This window comes from Lonchura striata, chromosome 2, assembly GCF_050655825.1.
Source record: "Lonchura striata isolate lonStrDom1 chromosome 2, ASM5065582v1, whole genome shotgun sequence".
In the NCBI taxonomy this organism is placed as follows: domain Eukaryota; kingdom Metazoa; phylum Chordata; class Aves; order Passeriformes; family Estrildidae; genus Lonchura; species Lonchura striata.
In genome coordinates, this window is record NC_140704.1 from 83,155,643 (window position 1) to 83,175,451 (window position 19,809).

Sequence of the window (19,809 nt, forward strand, 5' to 3'; positions counted from 1 at the left end):
TGCTGAAGTCCAGATAAGCAACATCCACAGCCTTTTCCTCATCCACTGGGTGGGTCACTGGTCATAAAAGGACATCATCTGCTCTAGCAGGACCTACATTTCCTAAACTTCTGCTGGTTGGATCTGCTCCCCTGGTAATAGGTACTGTACTATGGACTGAGTTACTTTCTCCAATTTGAGTGATGTTATCACTCTTTGCCTAAATGCAGAAATGTACAAGAGGCTTTAGACACTTTTTTCTTCCAAATATATTCTCTAGGAAAAGATACTGTATAATCTCAATAGGATCTTAAAGTGTATAGGAAAGCAATTTTACACCATTTGTATTTGATTTTTTTGCCAGGGGCATTGTAGTAGTAGAATCAAAAAATCATGGAATATACTGAGCTGAAAGGGGCCCATCAGAATGATCAAGTCCAACTCTCCAACTCCTGGCTCTGCACAGGACACCCCAAGAGTCACACCATATGCCTGAGAGTGTTGTCCAAACACTTCTTGAGCTCAGACAGTCTTGGTGATATGACCAAGATGTCTCCTCTATTGAGTATCTAATTCAAAAAGAAAATGCCTTCTCCTATCCCTACAGGAACTGTAAGTTCTTCTGCAAACCACATCCTCATTAAGACACTCAAGTCAAATACTTATGTCTGGAAACATAGCTTTCTCATAACTGCACTAGGAAACTGCATGAGTGGCTGCACTAGCCTAATTATGTGTTAAAAGAACTTTAAAATAAGCTTTCTTAAAGGAAATACTTGGCACGCTTTGCTTTTATTTATTGGCCTGCTTGCACACTCTGTAATTTTCCTACCAAGTACCACAGCAAACTGCACAACTTCCTACAGTAACAACATTCAGGATGCAGATTTTTATCTAGATGGTTCAGATATAGGGTATTTTACCTTAAAAGGGAATGGCCAGAAAGAGAGTATTCAGGAAACTAAAGCAACTTGTACTTATGAGAAAATTGAACACACTAGAGAAGCTGCAAGTATCAGGCAGATAATGAGTCATAAGTTACCTTTAAGTTATGTAAGTTGGGAAATCAGTCTAAGTTTTCTTAGCAAATTAATTTGGTCAAGAAAATATATTTCTCTCATAGCCCATGGGGAGCCACACACTGCAGCAGGTGGATTCCCAAATGAGGCCATGGCCCTGTGAGAAGCCCTTGCACGACCAGGTTTTTTGGCAAGACTTGTGATCCCATGGAGGATCCTCACTGAAGCAGCCTGTTCCTGAAGGGTTGCACCACACAGAAGGGACCCTATGCTGGAGCAGTGGAAGAGTGTGAGGAATGCTCCTCCTTCCCTTAGGAGAAAGGAGCAGTAGATCTGACTGCAGTCCCCATTCCCTGTTCCATTACACCACTGTGGAGGTGGAGGTAGAGAAATTGGGAGTGAAGTACAGAAAGAATCAAGGGGTGCAGATAAGGTATTCTATGATTTGGTTTTATTCCTCATTATCCTGCTCTGACTTGATTTGTATTAAGTTCATTTCCCCAAGTCAAGTCTGTTTTGCCCCTGATAGTAACTGGTGAGTGATCTATCCTTGTCCTTACCTTAACCCATGAGCCTTTTATTATATCTTTTTCTCCCCTTCTCAGCTGAAGAGGGGAATGATGGAGTGGCTTGGTGAGCACCTGGCAACTTGTTGGGTCAGCCCACCATATCAGTGTCTATAGATACCTGAAGAGGAGGGGGAAAAGAAAATAAAGAAAATACTCTCTTCAGAGATATGCAGTAAATGGAGAAGACACAATGGGAACAAAATTAAATACCAGAAGGTCCACTTAAAATAAACAAGAACTTCTTTGGTGGTGATCAAGCACTGGGGTAAGCTGCTGAGAGAGGTTGTAGAGCCTCCATTCTTAGTTGCATTTAAAATCCAATTGGACAGTGTCTTGATAAACTTGATCTTATTGACCTGCTTTAAGCAAGGAGGCTGGACTAGATATTTGCAGAAGTCCTTTCCAACCCCAACTATTCCTTGATTCTGTGAAGCTATATGGGACATAGATGTCTAAGCTTGTAATTAACTTACAGTAGTTTTGTTTTTAAAAATTTTCATACCACCTAGGCAGACAAAATAAGGCTATAATTAAAGTAAGAATGCAAGTACAAGCCTCCTTCAGAAACCATTCTTTTAATTAAACAACTGACAACAAAAACTGGGATTCAAGCCTGTACATCCTGTTTTGCACAACACTGTCTATAGTATAAGCAGTCTTTCTCTAAAAGTTTTATATTTTTCTGTCTTTTAATTACAGAGGCTTCTCTTAGTCCAAAATACCCTGAAGATAATTTTGTCCTCTTCAGGCATAGAAGTTTCCAGGCAAAACCCTTTCAATATTGCAAACATTTATATTTATGAATATATGGAAAGAATTTTCATCACACCTTTAAATTCTTCAGCCTACAGGGATTACTTGTGTCCAAAAAAAATCATCAGTTTATCATATAAACCAGAAAGACATCAAATTCAGCTGTAATTAGTTTTTACCTCCCTAAGATTAGCCACTCAGATAGTTGGCTAGCCCCAGGCAACTTAAACACCTAATCACAACACACAGGAATTATTTGTGCACTTTGCTTTTCCAAACATCTGCTTTGTGCCTGGCAGATGAGGTATCTACACATGGAAAATTGTGGGGTCACCATGTAGGCTAAGATAATGAACTTTTGCCTTCAATTTCATAGACATCAATTATTGTATTATTCTACTTGCCCCATTCTGTCAAATCTTAGCCAAGAGATAATCCTAATCAAAGTACTTCATAGCCTTATATTGCCAGTTCTAATAAACAACAGGATATTCATAATAATAAAAAATCCCACTGTCTATCTAATCACTTCCATATCTTTAACTGTTTAGCCTGGCATTAGAATTTTTTTGTCAGCAGTTTATCTAGCACTACAGGTTACCTTAGGTATTATTTTATACCATCTGCAATGTTTGGATGCCTGCAAATGTGGGGCGCTGTCCCTAGAAAGGATTTCTTTGTCTCTTTTTTCTTCATTGAAAATGAAAGTAATTTCTACCATATCAAAGTATCAACAATATTTAATTAATTCTGTCATGGACTTTGTAATACAAAAGTTTTGATGAAGGACCAAGGAGACACCCATAACTTTTGCCAAAGGAAGTCAAATGACCACTAAAATGTTATAGGGCAACAAGAGGATTAGAGATGAGTTGTATTCTTTGAACATTCCTATGTCTATAAACATGAGGGGGAAAAAAAGAGAATGACATTTACTGCTTTGTTCTATATAAAACTGAACTCCTCTTTTTCCTTCCTTTGTTGAAAAGTACAGATGAAAGTCAACCAGGGCCACAACAAATGGTCTAGAGAACAATATTCAGCAAGGCTTTTTTCTTTTATTCTTTTTTTTTCTTTTTTTTTTTTTTTTTGGTAATATTTGGATAAGTTCAAGAAACATTTTGGAAAGAGATCAGTGAGTGTCTGCCAAGGCTGTGCAGTAACATACAATATATCAGATTGTTCTTGAAGTGTTTTCTATCCATCATATGGACAAAGCCATGGGTTAGTGCTATGGCACTGATTTTAAAAAGCAGACCAAAAGAACAGATCGGTTACCACAACAGGAGAAAGAAATCTAATTTGACAACCTACCTATTTGAAACAACTGAACATTCCCACAGAAAACAAATTGATGGGAATCATCTAGACTTCAGGTGTCAAGATAAGTCCCAGCCATCTCTAGTGAGTGAATGTAGGGAATCCCTTTCAGTATAATACAGTATTGAGGCTTTCTGCAATTGGTATCACCACGTCACTATTTCATTAATACCCTTTTACCTTTAAATTATGTATCCAGATGCAAAAATATGCAACTAGCCTTCATATTTAAAGCTAGAAAGTTTTATTTCACTTCAGCCTCTTTCCAATCTACCTCTGTACCTTATCTGCAAACCAATACCTCATGTCCTGAAGCAGGCTTGTGAAACACGTACAGGATTCCACATTAGCAGCAGGCTGTTCCCTTAAGCCAGCCTAGTTTCTCATCACCACTGAGAACACTACATACTTCCAAATTTGCATTTATTGTGTTTCTATTTGGGTTAATGTTTTTAACCTTTGTAATAGCTTCTCCTACTAGTTGGGATGAGCATGCAGGCCTTCCCATCAGCCAGACAGCTGTTCCCTTACTGGTCTACTTTTCACACAACAGCACCTTGCAGAATCTAAGATCTTTAAAACGGCATCAGGGAACATAAGATTCTAAAAAATCCACCATCACAAAAGAGGTAGCCTGGCCAGCCATTAATTTCTATCCAGGATTTCCTTCCGCCTCCTCCAGCTTCAGCATTACCTTAAATTAGACATGACCAGAAGAGGCAGCCTGTATCGCCCCTTCCAAACATCACTGTAATTTAGAATCATAGAATAGTTTGAGTTGGAAGTTCATCTAGTTCAATCCCTGCTGCAATGAAAAGGGACATCTTCATCCAGATGAGGTTTCTCAGAGACCTGTCCAGTCTGACCTTGAGTGTCAGGCAGAGGGTGAGGCACCCACCACTTCCCTGGGCAACATGTTCAGTGCCTCTCCACTCTCATAGTATAAAATTTCTCTCTCACATCTGATACAAACTGACCTTCCTTAATGTTAAAACCATTATCCTTTCTCTTGTCACAACAGGTCCTGCTAAAATGTATGATTCTATCTTTTTTTTAGGACCCCTTCAAGTATGGAAGAGTCACAATAAGACAGGGCCTTCTCTTCTCCAGGTTGAACAATCCCAGTTCTCTCAGCTTTTCCCCATGGGAAGGGCTCCATCCCTCTAAGTATCTTCATAGTCTTTCTCTAGACGCACTCAAGAAGGACTTCATGTCCTTCCTGTGCTGGGGATGCCAAGGAGAAGTTCCTTCACAGCTGGTGGCTCCAGTGAGCTGAAGGGTGTCCACATGACTCCCTACACAGCCCACCCACACAGTCAGACCAGCGTTCCTTATCATCTTGACCACAGATTTCCCACAGCACAGTCTCAGATGTCTCATTCCATAAAGCAATTTAATCACAGTGCAGTAACACAGAAAAAGTCCAAGCTGGTGCCTCCAAGGAGGCAAAGGACCCAAACAAAGGACCCCCAATCTTTTGTATCTTCACAGTCGAAGAGTGCAAAAGTCTTGGCTCTTCCTCCTGAGTCTTTGGCTTCTGTTGTGATTATGAGTGTCCCATCACCTGGATGGGCCACAACTCCTTGGCCCCTCTGTTATGCAAAGAATTGGCTCCTCATGGCCTCTTGGGTGGGTTCCCACCCAGAGCTCATCCTGCAGCTTCTACTACAGCTGCACCCCAAGCTACCTGTACTGAAGATATTCCTCAACAGGGAATTCCAGAGCTGGACACAGGACTCTGGGTGAGGTCTCACCAGAGCAGAGGAGAGGGGCAGAATCGCCTCCCTCGACCTGCTGGCCACGGTACTTTTGTTGCAGCCCAGGGCAAGGTTTGCTTTTTGAGCTGCACATGCAACTACTGCTTAAATGGTTCTCCAGCAACTTAAAGGAACTGCATCCCAAAAATCAGCTTCCCTTTCTGTTCAGGTGCTGAAGGAAGGCTTCCTCTTCTCCATGGGGCAACTCTGCACAACAGAGTCCTCCAGGACAGCTCCAACCATCTGAGGGTATCACCTATTCTCAGAGTTTCCAACCCCCAGAGGTTCACAGAGAGTAGAAACAAACACCATACCAAGTCAGAAAGCTCTACCAACAAGCATGGTCTCTAGGGCACAGTACAGAAAGTCTTGAAACAACTGCAAGTAGATGAAGATGTTATTTACAGTCCCATAACAACACTGGATTTATGACAGCTTTACCTTCTTGGGGGAACCTACATTGTATTGTGGCCAGTAAGATATATGGGAGGGGAAGTTATAGCCTTCTTTGTTTATGTTGTCCCATGGAAATCAGTTTCACCTTTCCTCCTGCCAAAATTGTCAGCATTTCCCCTGTAAGCAGAATTGTAGCAATCAGCATTCCCAGATCACCCTCTGCAATTTCGTAGACAGCATGGGTAATCATTGCTCATGAACACAGGGCACTCCCACTGTGCTGAGCACAAGCTGTGTTGTCTCTCATGCAGCAAGAGAGAGAGGAGGTTTCTTCACCCTATCAAAACGTGTTTCATACATGGCTATTGACAAACTTTCTTTCTTTTGGAGAGGAAAGGATAAGTAGCATCTTTAGCATGTCAGAAAGACTCATGTTGCAAAAAAAATATTAATAGCATTGATATTTCTGCAGTCAGTCATTTCTCTAGCTCTAGAAGAATGCAGCACTGCAAAAGTACCAGTACAAAATTTAATTAATTAGACCTTAAAAAAGAAGAAGAAATCCTTATGTTAAAAAAAGACCAGCTGCAGCATGATCCCTGGACACATCCTTCTCTCATAAAAACTGAACACATAAATTCTCCCTCACTCTCCTGGGGTTCCCACATCAGTACCTTCACCGAAGAGCCAAGAGGCAGAATTCAGCTGCTTGGGCAAGATTGCTACAGGAAACACGAAACATGAGGAATGTAGACTGTCTTGGTTTGAGAAGACAGGAGTCTGTGAAGGAGGGCTAAAGCCTCCTGTGCAATGGAGAAGGTAAACCCCCTCCCTCCGAATTACTAGGATTTTTAAATTAAAAGGCTCTCAGGCAAAGATATGGGAATGGGAGTAACAATTCTTTACTAGGAGAAAACTAGATAACAATTTAAAAAGGCAAATGCAATCAGTACAAACAAAACTAGTGAAAAAAAAGTCCACAACCTGAGGATTCGGGGTGTTGGTAGCAGTCCGGTTGGGATGATTACTCCTCTTGCAGTGACTGATGAATTGCAGCTGAAATGGTGATCTTTAGAAGGGTATAGTTTTTCTCTGAAGATCTGGTGGCAGTTGGGCCGGTCTTCCTCTGCGCCGGGGCTGCCTCTGAGCTCCGCCGCCGCTGCCTCACCGCGCTCCAGCCGCTTCTCTGGGAATCCCGCCGAAGGAGCTGGCTCTCCGCGAAATCCCGCAAAGAGAGAGAGAGAGCTGCTTCTCTGGGAGTCCCGTAAAGAGAGAGAGAGCTGCTTCTCTGGGAAATCCCACAAAGAGAGAGCTGCTTTGTCCCCCAAAAGGTACCCCTTTTATCCAATAAAAGAGTGCTTGGCTTCCCCCTCTGGGTGGAGCACCTCACAATGGGATGGTGTTACGTTACCAGCCCTGCATTGAATCAGTCAATGGCCCATTAACAAACCATTACCTCTTCGAGCAAACCATTGTTCTTGAGAGATAACAAACCTGCCCAACCTTCAGCAGATGGCAAATAGAATACAAGCTTATCTTACAACCCAGGACATAGACAGCAGTTTTATGAACATTCAAGTGACACCTAGTACAGGCAAAAATTTCTGCAACAGATTATATTCCAAGTAACATTCTACCTCATGGCTCTTCCTGAATTCATGAAAACTGGATCTACTCTGGTGAAGCACAATCCTTGTGGATATCATTCATTCATGTCACTTCAGCCTCTGTTCAACAACTGCTCCAGCCCACAGATGTGTGGTGATAGTCCAGCCTTTTTTCTCTCATTCTCTCTAATTTAAGAGGCCCATTTTCATTAATCAGGCGATATTGCAAGCACTCCAGCTAAATTCTTTCATTACATTACTTGCCCTGTGTCACTTCTGCATGACAAAGCCAGTTACCAGGAACTAGACCTTTGGTACTTCACTGCTTTTAAAATGGTGAAACAGAGAAATTGTTGCTGTGCTCCTTGGACAGCACCAGAAATGAGCACTTCAATAAACATTAATGTTTTTTCTCACCATTTTATCTGAAAAACCTTCAGCTAGGTCCTGTGGTTTCTCTTAATAGCCTGGACATAAATATAAAAGCAGTCAGCTGTGTGACATCAGCAAAGCTGTGCGACATCAGCAAAGATGTGCAGCTAGTTTAATTGCTCAGTATGATGTCATTCATCAATTCCAAACCTCTCCTACTCTATACCATTTTCCCTTACAAGATAACTTGTCCAGTACTGAATTTATATCCCAACTATAATATGTTCCAGTGGAAATTATTCCACTGAAACCACATGTCAGGTTTTTGTTAAAGACTGTGAATCTAATAGGGCAGTTTAGCTTATTCACACCAATAATAGCACTTATTTGTGTGGTTCACAAGACAAATTTTGACAAGAGCCAGGCAGTTTTCCTCTTTTACATGGGAACATCATTGTTACCTCCTACCCGTAACTCTGTCCCATGCTTCATTCCTACTTCCTCTCAAGTGCTTTCACACAGCTCCTGTCTACTTGTACAGCTATCTGGGGAGAACACTTACACATCTTTATAAACATTCCTTATGTTTGTGACAGCTCAGTGCTCTGAATGGGCCTACTGAAGTACATTTCAGACTTTTTCTTTTAAAAAGGATGCTACAGCTATACTGCCTTGAAGAACTCATGATTGTCTCTTAAAACCCACACACACTGTTTCTGTTTGCTTTACGCTTGTTAAAGTGCCCCAAACAAAACTATCAATTCGTGTTTTAAAAAAATAAGGTACTAGTCTAAAGTAATTATATCTATGCATTTAAAAGCAAAAAATGAAATAATGAGATCAGAACAAAGGATTTCTTTCAGTTGAATTTATTTGGCAGCATCATTTATGTTACTGGGGTTGGCATCCAAGTGCTACCTAAAATAAATCCTCATTATTTCAATACAATGCATTACCGAGCAACAACATTGGTACAGTAATTACAATTGCATTGCAATTACTGATACTCTCTCACTAAATAAATTCTATAAATCTTACAAGTGGCTCCAAAACAACTAAAGGCAAAATTACAGAATAAATGAAGATAAATATATCAGCTGGCACAATGATCCTGTGATTTTTATGTTTAAATCAACAGCTTTTTTGTTATAACTACATCACTGCAGAAGGAATGCAACCACAGGATTCAAAGTTCCTATTTTCAATTTTTTTTTGGTAACACAAAATTACTTTAAGACATTCTACTAATCTAATCTCATAATTCTTCCAAGACTCTGCAGCTCTACCATTTCTGAAACAAACATCTCCGATGACAAAATTGTCAACATAAAAAAAAGCTTGGTTTGTACAATTTATAGCTAGACAGCCTTTTTCTTTAAAATATATTATGCAAATCACACTTGAATTTTAACATATGAATCTCTGTACATAAACTGTAACTGTTATCAGCACTGTCTTCTCATCCAAGCAAAGTTTGTTTTATTGGTGCTTGGGGAACAGCAGACTGGACAGTTATAGCTCTTCTGTAAACTGGCAGGCAGCCAGGATGTCTCAAAAAAGTTTAAAATAACTTTCCAAACCTCCATTCAACAAGATAGCACCTTTGAGAAAAGGAACAATGGTTTAATACAGTTCACATAAGAATTCAGAGGTCTGTAAGTCTCCGCACTGCCAAATGGGAGCAGAATGCGAGGTGAAAAACCACAACAAATAGATGGGTTTTGTAATCATAAGCACATAGTTAATTTTCCCTTTGTGCAATATTTTGCTCAGTTGCTGTGTCTGGGCCAAGAATAAAATGCCACCTAAGAGGAGAAGGGTAGCATGCAGTCATCAGACCATTGCATCATAATGTTCCTCTTGAGAAGATTAAATGCCTTGAACATATCTCTTCCTCCCCACCAAAACATCATCTTGATCCAACAGGCAGTTGCCAGATATTTTTCATTAACATGAAACATATGCTGGTGTTCACACATGCAGTGCAATCCTTACTGGATTGCATGGCTGCAATGAAGTGAACTACCTTTTATGTTTGACTATAAGCCAAAAGCATTTTGGTGCCCACACGTCTTCAAGAAGAGAATTTTGAAATGCTGGGATTAGAACTGAACCATATGTCGTAATCAGAAAAGAAAAAGCATTAAGTAGCCGCACAGTGTTTGTCAATAAATGACCTTTATCAATGAGAGCAGCTCTACTGAAGTGTGATAGACCCATTATTGCAAATACACCTTGCATCAACAATGTATTTGGCGTCTCTATTTATTGGTCAGTATACCTTCCTGGCTAAAATTTTTCTGTTGGACCTTAAAGAATTTTCTTGCTGCTTGACTCACTACTTTTACAGATGCCACAAAAGAAATTCAAGCTTTGGAAAATGACCGTGTTACCTTCAACTTTTAGTCTTTTTCACCTAGAAGAAAATTCCATCCCCAGTGGGATGCAAGAGGAATTTAGTCTTTTTTCTATTTAATTGGTGTTATAAGTACTTGTAGAATTACACATTAAAGATTCGTTAAAATACACTATCATTCTAAGGAAAAGAAAATTTGTCAGTCTTGAAACTTGAGCCACAAGTCAAATAACACTTTATTTAACATAACTGCATATGAGAGGCTACTGCAGTACTGGGTTAGGTGAAGAGAAATTTCTAAAGAACCATGTATGAGGTATTTATCATTGTTTATGAAGAAAGACAGCCCACTTGTGACAAAAATGTATGTACAACTCTGGAAAAATGAGATCTTTGAAGACAAAATAAACCTTAGCAGAAAAGTCTCAATAAGATTAATTGAAGTCAATATGACAAAATCTCCTCACCTCGAATCTGTCTTTTGTAGATTGCTGGAATAGATGGAAGCAGGATCTGCCATTGTCTCAATTCCCTGCACTTTTATCACATACTATCATCACACCCCTTTCTCTTTCACTACTGTAAGAACAGGGAATTTCATAAATGCTCACATATAGGTAGGGAGATGGCAATTATCTTCCAGTGAAAGTAGGTATTTAAAAAAAACCAAAACCAAAAACCAAAACACAAAAACAAAACCACAAAAATACAAAACCCAAGAGAAACCTAAAAAGATACAAAACCCACAACACAAAAGAGGACTTAGATCTTGTTTTTTCATTATTTTATTGTGCCTATTTTGCACACACTCTGAACATCTGAACATTAATCTCCTGCAGTCAATGAGTAATTTCATTACTCTTTTGCTGTTAGTTAAGGATGCAGTGTTTAGACCTGTCTCAAAGGGTGACAAAAACTTCTTTTAAGGTCTTTTCTCACAAAAAATACACTAAAAATAAATAATAATTGCGTGTTTCTGTCACCAATATCTTCCCCAGTTTTTCGTCCAAACTTTTCTGTATTAACAGCTTGATTGACACAGACAAAAGCAAATTAATCTGGTATTCTTAGTCTACAAGTATCACTGGATGCAGTCGAGATTCAGTTACATGTCTGATCCCTGTAGATAAAGTAGTCAAAGTGCTAAAAAGAAAGGTCTTTCAACACAGCATGAAGTCTTCAGGAAGGGATGGCCATTATGCTTGATGAAAGGTTCATTTCAGCTTCCAGATTTGATGTTCTGCTCACTTTGGGATCTGCAAGTCTCACAGTTTACCGAATCTCTGATTTCCAGTTTACCAAAAGGGTTATGTGCCCGTGGCACTAAAATTATAAACCCACTTTGCATCCTGAATTCCAGGTCTGATAGCACATAAGACCCCTGCATGATCACTTGGGATCTATATATTTATATTTGATTTATGTTTTCAGTAGAAATCGACTTATAAACAGCAGTGGTAAAATCTGCTGAGCAGCCTCTGAGACAGAATAACCTTCATGCTCAGGTAATGCAGACCATCCTCACACCATTTTCTCCACTATTTCAAAAAGATCGTTGTACACTTGGTAAAAATCCACCCAGTTGCCTAAGACGTACCTCCTGTCAGGAGCTACTGCTTAATGTCCCTGAGGTCACCACTAAATGTGACAGCTGAGCACTGTTGCTTCCTCATCAGCACAGCCATTGACACAGCAGTCGCTCAGAGACTGTCTAGACTGTCACAGATGCCCATCACATCTCTTTGATGAACACATTTTCTTTTGGGCACAAGAATCTTTGTCATCTGAATATCTTTGGAGGCAGTTTAACATCCATTTGGAGAAATCAAAAGACTTGTATTAAATGCTATAAATAGTAACTCTGGCTCACAGGTAGAATTTTATTTTTAACTCACCTCTTCAACAAAAAGGATCACTCAGGAGGATGGTATTATCAATACCATAATATAAAAGCACATGAGAGAAGTGATAAGCAAGGGACAAATTTTATTTTTTTTCTCTAAGTGAAGTTTGATCAAAACCCAGCAAGTATTTGAATTTGATGTAGTTGTTGGGTTTTAAACCTCCAGCTTGTATTAAACTGGCCTTTTAGACCTATCTTAATGATCCTCACCCACTGTCCCTAACCACAAGACAAAAAAAGGAGTCTTTTCCTGATCATATACAAAATCTGATCTGCAACACAGTGTTTAGAGTCAAAACACTTATCATCTGATAAATACAGCTTGGCTAGTAGTATGCACTCCAGGTCCCCTTGTAACTGGTTACCATTGCATGAATGAGGTAAAGAAGAAACAAGACATGTAGCTCCTTGCCTAAATGAGACAACCCCTGGTGCAGCACAGTATCTCAAGTGTCAGGTCACAAAAAAAATACCTAATACATACTCACACATGTGTGTGAATTTTTCGCAAGATTATGAATGAGCAAGACTTGCCAAAGGAATACTTGACTGTGGGTGGAAGAAAGGCACGATATACACTACAACACAATTTCTTCTAGAATCCTAAAAACATTTTCAGTTCTCATCACTGAGCTGCGCTTAGGCTCATCATCCACTTCAGCCGCTCAGTTCTTTTCCAATTTCTGTGCATAGGGGACATTTCAGAGTTTACATATTGGTATTCCCAATACCAATATGCCCCATTAAGAAGGTTTTGTAAATCTGTTTGTATAGTGCATACACTCTTTGATGGGATAACACAGAAGCCAAGGAAAATGCAGAATACACCACTCACCTGGATACTGAAAAACTTCAAGTGTCTTGAACTAAACCAGCCCCGCAGAATGAAAGGCTTTGTAACACCTCTCACTTTCCAGTCACATAGAATTTTCAGTGAAATCAACTCATTGCCAGCTTTACCTTGGCTTTTGATGCCAGCTAGAAGCCAAATTAAATCAGGCATCTATTTAATACATTTTCCCACATAGTTCTGTTCTGCATTTCAGTACATACTCAGCTCTTGCTGTAAGAAGGATTGATTACATTTAAGAGCGTACACTCAGCTGCTATGAATTCACAAAAGCCCATTACGTGAGCCTGAATTTGGATTCTTTCTTACAGCAAGCTTGACATACCTTGCATTTGTCTTCATGCTCAGCTTCTGTTTAGTCACATCCATGAGAACATGTGAGGAAGAGTGATACAAACAAGTTCCTTTCCTGGTCCCTTGTCCCATGCTGCCACCAAACGCTCCGGCTGCAGCCACACCGCGATACACTCCTGCGCCTCCGATGCAGCGCACCGCCCTCACGAGCGACAGCAGCTTTGAAGCTAGAAACACTAGAGGGCAATCAATGCCCTTCAATAAGTTCAGGGGAGCCCTAAGGTGTGTCTGACTCTCGGTCCCTTCTTAGCTTTGCCGTCGATGTTCTCCTTCCTCGGCTGCGCGCTCCAGCTCAGACCTCGTGCAGAGGAGGTGCGCATCGGAGCTCTCGGCCAGGCTACAGCAGCACGTTGTGCCCACGGAGCTGCTTTCCATTCCATCCATCCTTTCCCACCACATTCCTTCTTCCCTCTTCAGAGACTTAGCCAAGTCTTTTAATGCCATCATCTTTTCCACGTGGTACATTTGTTTATCGGCTTTGCCGTATTAAAGGACCTATCCATTACTGGCAAAAATTACTTTAGTATAAGACAGGATTAAGTCCTGACAGTGGAGAAGGAGGAAGAGGGGAGTTCAGCTGATTTCCTTACAGGATTCTGCTAACCCTAGTGAATAAAGATTTATGATTTTTGATAGACAAATCCACTCTTAGCTCTGATATATTCCTCCTATGAGCCATTTTCACTTCTTCCCAATAATAATCCTGAACAGAACAAATGGAATAGTCTTTTCACATATATATGAAGACACTGTTTTCCAAAAAGGGTTAGAAAAATACAACCAGAGAGCACTTGAGCATGTCACTCACCATTGAATTTATATATGAGATTAGATAAAGAAGAAAAATACAAGAGGAAGTTGCATCCAAGTCTTCCTTTTAACTGTTCGCTAAATTTGTCGTGGGTTTTTAGGGAGAATAAGAGTTTTGCCACTTGAAAATTATCATACCAGTTGAACAACATAAATCACAATCTACAGGGTAGACCATACTTCAGGTGTTTCACAATTTAAATTTAACAGGTTTTCTCAGTGCCTAAGAAGTGTCACAGTTCCCAAATGGGGCAGAAGGAGTTGTAGAAGGATTTTTCAGGGTTCATATTCCTAAGTAAGTATGGTAGCAGCATTTAAGAAAAATAGTAAATTGTGAGAACCTGTTTTGCCTATCTTCTTGACTTCTCTGCCCATCTCCATTTTCCACCCACCTTATCTAACTCAGAAGTACTACATAAAGAAACTATTTAAGAAACATGCAAAAAATCTGTGAACCTTCTAAAAAGCCAACATAAAATCAGCTTGGTCTAGACTTATTTTCAATAAAATACAAAATATTAGTGGCTGTTCATTTAACATTTCTCATTTAATGAAGTGATGGAGGCAAGCATCCCAAAGAGGATGGGAAGCCATACTGTGATCTTCCCTGCAAATACTACACGTGTCAATGAGCAAAATTTTATATCTGATTCATCTCAAATGTCTTGTTTTGCCTTACAAATTCATTAAAGGTTTCTAATTAAATATTTGTGCAATCTGTATTTGCTGCTAAATATTATAGAAATGAAGAGTTAACAAGGTTCTTAACAATCCTAACATAAAATGTTCTCCATGTCATGGCCAAGAGAAGCTATATTTCTCTATTTCAACATGCTCATACAGCAGCAATGATAGTCTTATTCTTGATGGGATTCAGTCCCTACACAAAGAGGAGGCATGAACTGTGAGGAGTGTGTAGAAGCAGCTGCCTTGTATAAGAACTCTGGGATGTGGACAGACTTAGTCCTTACACAGGTCTCCTGAAGCTGCAGATCAGCCCAGGTTGTGATTCTTCATGCTCTATCTCTTGTGTTCAGGCTGTAATAGTATTTCCAAAAAAAAAAAGGGAATATCATTAAGACAGTTATGTGCCCATCTTTCCACTTCCTCCACTTCAATGTCTTTTTTTTTATTCCTTTTTTTCCCCTTCTGTTTTCAGGCTTCCCTGAGTCCTCTAACACCTTGTGGACCTTGAATACAAAAGTTATTCTTAATTAACCTGATCAAGACAGAAGCAAAGAAAATGTACCTCCTCTTGCAAAACCATGTCTTGGCCAAACAGATCAGGACCCAGTCCTAGGTTTTGGGAAAAAGCTTGTACACACACAGTCACACACACAGGGACAATGGTAATGGGGGGCCCAAATAATCCCTGCCCAGCTACTCCCAGGTTCACCCCAGGAGCCATCAGCCCATCAAAGCCCATATCTACAAGTCCCAGGAGAACCTCAGCCCCCCTGCCCTGTCCTGTCCCTACCCATCAAGAAGGGACAACAGGAGCATCTCTCCAGAATATGTTTGAGGCTCTGCCTAGGGGTATAGGACATATTAAGGGATACAAGGGAAGAGCATTTTGTGATTACACAGGACTTACGGTAGGTTTTTTTGAGAGATGGGGGAAGCATGAAAGAATGGATAAGGAAATCAAAAGGGCTGATCACATGTCAGCAGCTTCTCAGGACACTTGTCTGGTCCTGTCCTGCACCTGTCCAGCAGAGTCTGTCCTTTCTTCTCAAAGAAGCTACTTGGTAGTCTGCATGCCTAAGTCCTGCTGCTGGAGAGACATGTGCATATATTATTGTATATAATTAATTATAACTAGTAATAATTAATGGTAATCATTTGCCATAATCCTGTGATTATTATTAGTTTACACATATTAGTGACATAACATATAATTAATATATTGATCATATATAATACATGGGGTGTGTATCTGGACAGAGAGAGAGAGAGACATATAACTAGGTATTAATGTTTCACACTGAGAGACCTTCATCTTGTTCAGCCAAAGAGGGGAACAGGATGTAGCCACTGGTGCCATTTGTGTGCCTGTCTGTGTTGACCTGCATGGTGAGGCAGGTACATGCCTGTTGTACACATGCAGGGTATGTATGTGCATGCACATTCCCTCACTAAAAATACATACTTAGCTCCAGCACTGGTTGGAACAAGGATAAAAGCTGTGGCAGCATCCCTCTGTTGGGCTACTGGACCCAGCTACCCCCTGCAACATACAGAATATATCTAGGATTCTCTATATATTCTAGATGTTCTTATAACCATCCACTCTAAAAATAGCTAGCCATGACATCACCTTCAAAAAGTGCTTCTATTCCCAAAGTCACTGACTGTTTAGATTAATTTTAGACTCTTCAATGGCTGTGCAGGACTAGACCCTTCTTAGGCCATCTTCTCTGCACCAATATTCACCATAACTCATGTGCCCTATGAGGCTTCCTGAAAAATAAGGACTACAATATAAGTTACTGGTACCTGTTAAAAAAATTAATTAATATCCTAAACTTTTGAAGTGACAGACTTCAAACTGGCAACTAACCAGTTTACTGCAAAGGGTTTGGTGTCAACCACAAAGCACTGAAAATTGGAAAAAAAAAAAAAAAAAAAAAAAAAAAGCCCTGCATTTTGTTTGGATTTTGATTAATTGTGTTTCAGGAAAATCAGCTAAGGTAGATTATCAGAGAAACACACCAACAGTTCCCAGAGAGCCTAACCCATCTGGATGGCCATTATCAACAGCCTTATCAAGAAGGCCAACTGCAAGCACTGGCAGACATACTCTAAGCCAAGTGACCTTCTGCCACTCGTGGGAGCACTGTGCCTGGGCTTCCCTGGAAGGGTTGCCACTCTGCTCATACTTTTCTGTTGTCACCTTCTCTCCAAGTGATGCAATTGGTATATATATTTTCCAAGTCACCTACCACCGTACTTGTATCATCCTGGCAGATTAATATACTTCCCAGTTTCTCAGAAATCCACTAGCAAAATTACAGTACTCCATTGGCATTTTTACACTCAGGGACATACGGTGAGAGTGTGTGCAGCATAGCCACGTGATGCATGCCAGTCAGTCATTTACATTTAATGGTTTTTCTTTCAAGAAACCTTTTGGCTGAACACAGAGTCTGTCACCGCCTGAGACAAACTCCTCCCTTACAAACTCCAGACAGTAGACACTTGTTAAATCTCATTACTTGCCTTCTCTTGCAAGATGTATTTTTTCTCCTGACTCTTTCATCCACTGATCAGATTTCCTTCTTTCATCCAGCTCAAGAAACAGATTAGAGAAAACTTTCTGTAAGTATTGAAAGGCTTAAAGAAAAGCAACCAAATGGAAAATTCTGTCACAGAAAAAACAAAACAAAACAAAACAAAACAAAACAAAAAACCAAAAACAAACAAACAAAACAAAACAAAACAAAACACATTTTAGGTGACATTTTGTTTTTCTAACTAAGAGATTTGGCTCCATTACAGACACTGCCAATGTGAGCTAAAGTTAGTCTCCCAAAAAGCATGCTGTTACACTGCCCCAGCACAACAGATCTGCAAGAGAACAGTGTCAAGGGGCTGGTCTCAGTCTGTGTATTTCAGCCAGTAGAGGTAATATTTCTGGACTTCAGCAAAGCTTTTGATATTGTCTCTTACAGGATCCTTCTGCACCAAATGTCCAGCATTCAGATGGAAAAACACATCATGGAATGGGTGAGCACCTGGCTCACAGATTGGGCACAAAAGCTGATAGTGAATGGGGTGACATCAGGGCGACATCTGGTCACTAGTGGGGGTCTGCAGGGCTCTGTCCTCAGTTCTGTCCTTTTCAACATCTTCATTAATGACTTGGAAGGACTGGCAGGAACACTAAGTTTGCTAATGACATTAAATTGAGAGATGTCAACTCCCTCGAGGGCAGAGAGACCTTAACAAATTAGATGAGCAATCACCAACTATATGAAGTTTAAAAAGGTCAAGTGCTGGATTCTGCACCTGGGATGGGGCAACCCTGGATGTATAGACCAAGGGAATGAGATACTGGAAAGTAGTGCTATGGAAAGGTCCCTGGTCAGTGGCAAGTTGACCATGAGCCAGCATTGCCCTGGCAGCCAGGAGGGCCAACCCTGTCCTGGGGTGCATCAGGCACAGCATCACCAGCCAGGCAAGGAAAGGGATTGTCCTGCTCTGCTCTGGTGAAACTTGATCTTGAGCACTGTGTGTAGTTTTGGGTGCTCCAATATTAAACAGACACTGAGCTGTTAGTGTCCAAAGGAGAGCCATGAGGATGATGAAGGATCTTGGAGGGGAAGCCATGTGAGGAGCAGCTGAGGTCACTTAGTCTGTTCAGCCTGGAGAAAGGGAGACTGAGGTGGGACCTCATTGCAGTCTTCAACAGCCTCATGAGGGGAAGCAAAAGGGCAGGTATTGATCTCTTCTCCCTCCTGACCAATGACAGGACTCAAGAAAATGGCCTGCAGCTAAGTTGGCTTAGGATAGATGAGAAAAATATTTTTAACCCAGAGTGTGGTTGAGCACCGGACTTAAGTCCCCAGGGACTTGATCACAGCACCAAGCCCAAAAAAGTTCAGGAACATTCTGAGGCACATGGTGTGACATTTTGGGGCTGTCCTGTGCAGGGCTAAGAGTTGGTCTCAATGATCTTTGTGGGTCCCTTCCAAGGCAGGTTACTGTATGGTTTTATTTATTAAATATCAGAGTTTCACTATACTCCTTTGCATCTCTGTTCTCCTGTTACCAGCTCCCCAAACATAAATCTAAAGCCTATCTGGCTTTAAATCAGAAAAATCTGCCCACCTACACTTCAAAACAGTTATACATGCAGATGTACACATGCACATATTCAAATCATGTATGTGTGTATATATATATATATATATATATATATATATATATATATATATGTATGCATTCTTAGAACTACAAGCAGACTCACTGTCACTGTTTTGTCACCACCCCACTACAGTGAATTTAAGGGAAAAGCATACATTTTATTTAAGGTGTAAATAAATTTTAACCCTTGCCTTAAAATGGAAATTGCCTTAAAAATACTTTTAAACCTGAGGACTTGCAGCAGAGGCAACTAACATCCACCCTAGAGCACTGGCTACACTAAAGTTTTGACCCACTGGAAAAGAAGGTTTTAGTTCCAGGGAGTAAGCCAGGATAAAATACAACATCATAAATTGCAAGAAGCATCACACATGATTGAGCAGTTTTATTTTCAGATGTCACATGATCTTTCCTGGCTAGATGAGGCTTAGCTCTCCCACTTCTGAAAATGACAAATCGTAAAGGAGTTTCAAGTGTCAGAGGAGATAGTTCAGCTCTGGGTGTGCCTAGGACTGTCCACATGGATCAGGATCTGATCCTTGGGTTTCATTCCCAGAATGAGTGCTTCATCTTACCTCCTTTCTCTTGCTCAGCTGAAAAGGCACAGTTACCTAGACAAAAGGACATTTTTGAGCCCAGAAAGACCCATTTCCTTTGATCCTATCCAGAATTTCTAACAGTACCTCACTATAGAGTAACATCTCTACAGAGTTTACTTGAGCACAGCATACAGTGTTGGCAGACTGATTATTTTAGGTAGCTTTTCCCTTCTTTGTCATTTCAGGATCCTTCACAAGAGTATCATTGTACCTCAGCAAAACCTGGGACAGTATCACAGGAAACTTTTGTTTTAAAGGGAGATCAATCCATGCTGATAAGGTGATTTTAAGGCTCAGAG

At 40.4% G+C, this 19,809-nt stretch overlaps 1 protein-coding gene across 1 annotated transcript in view; it reads right to left on the reverse strand.

The window, feature by feature from the left end:
* FBXL7 (F-box and leucine rich repeat protein 7) overlaps positions 1-13,520 on the reverse strand; it is a 301,568-nt gene extending 288,048 nt beyond the window's left edge. Inside the window, exon 1 of the mRNA XM_085571680.1 lies at positions 13,207-13,520. The gene's annotated coding sequence lies outside the window, so the exon portion shown is untranslated. The remainder of the gene's footprint in view (positions 1-13,206) is intronic.
* Positions 13,521-19,809: the final 6,289 nt, after the last annotated feature.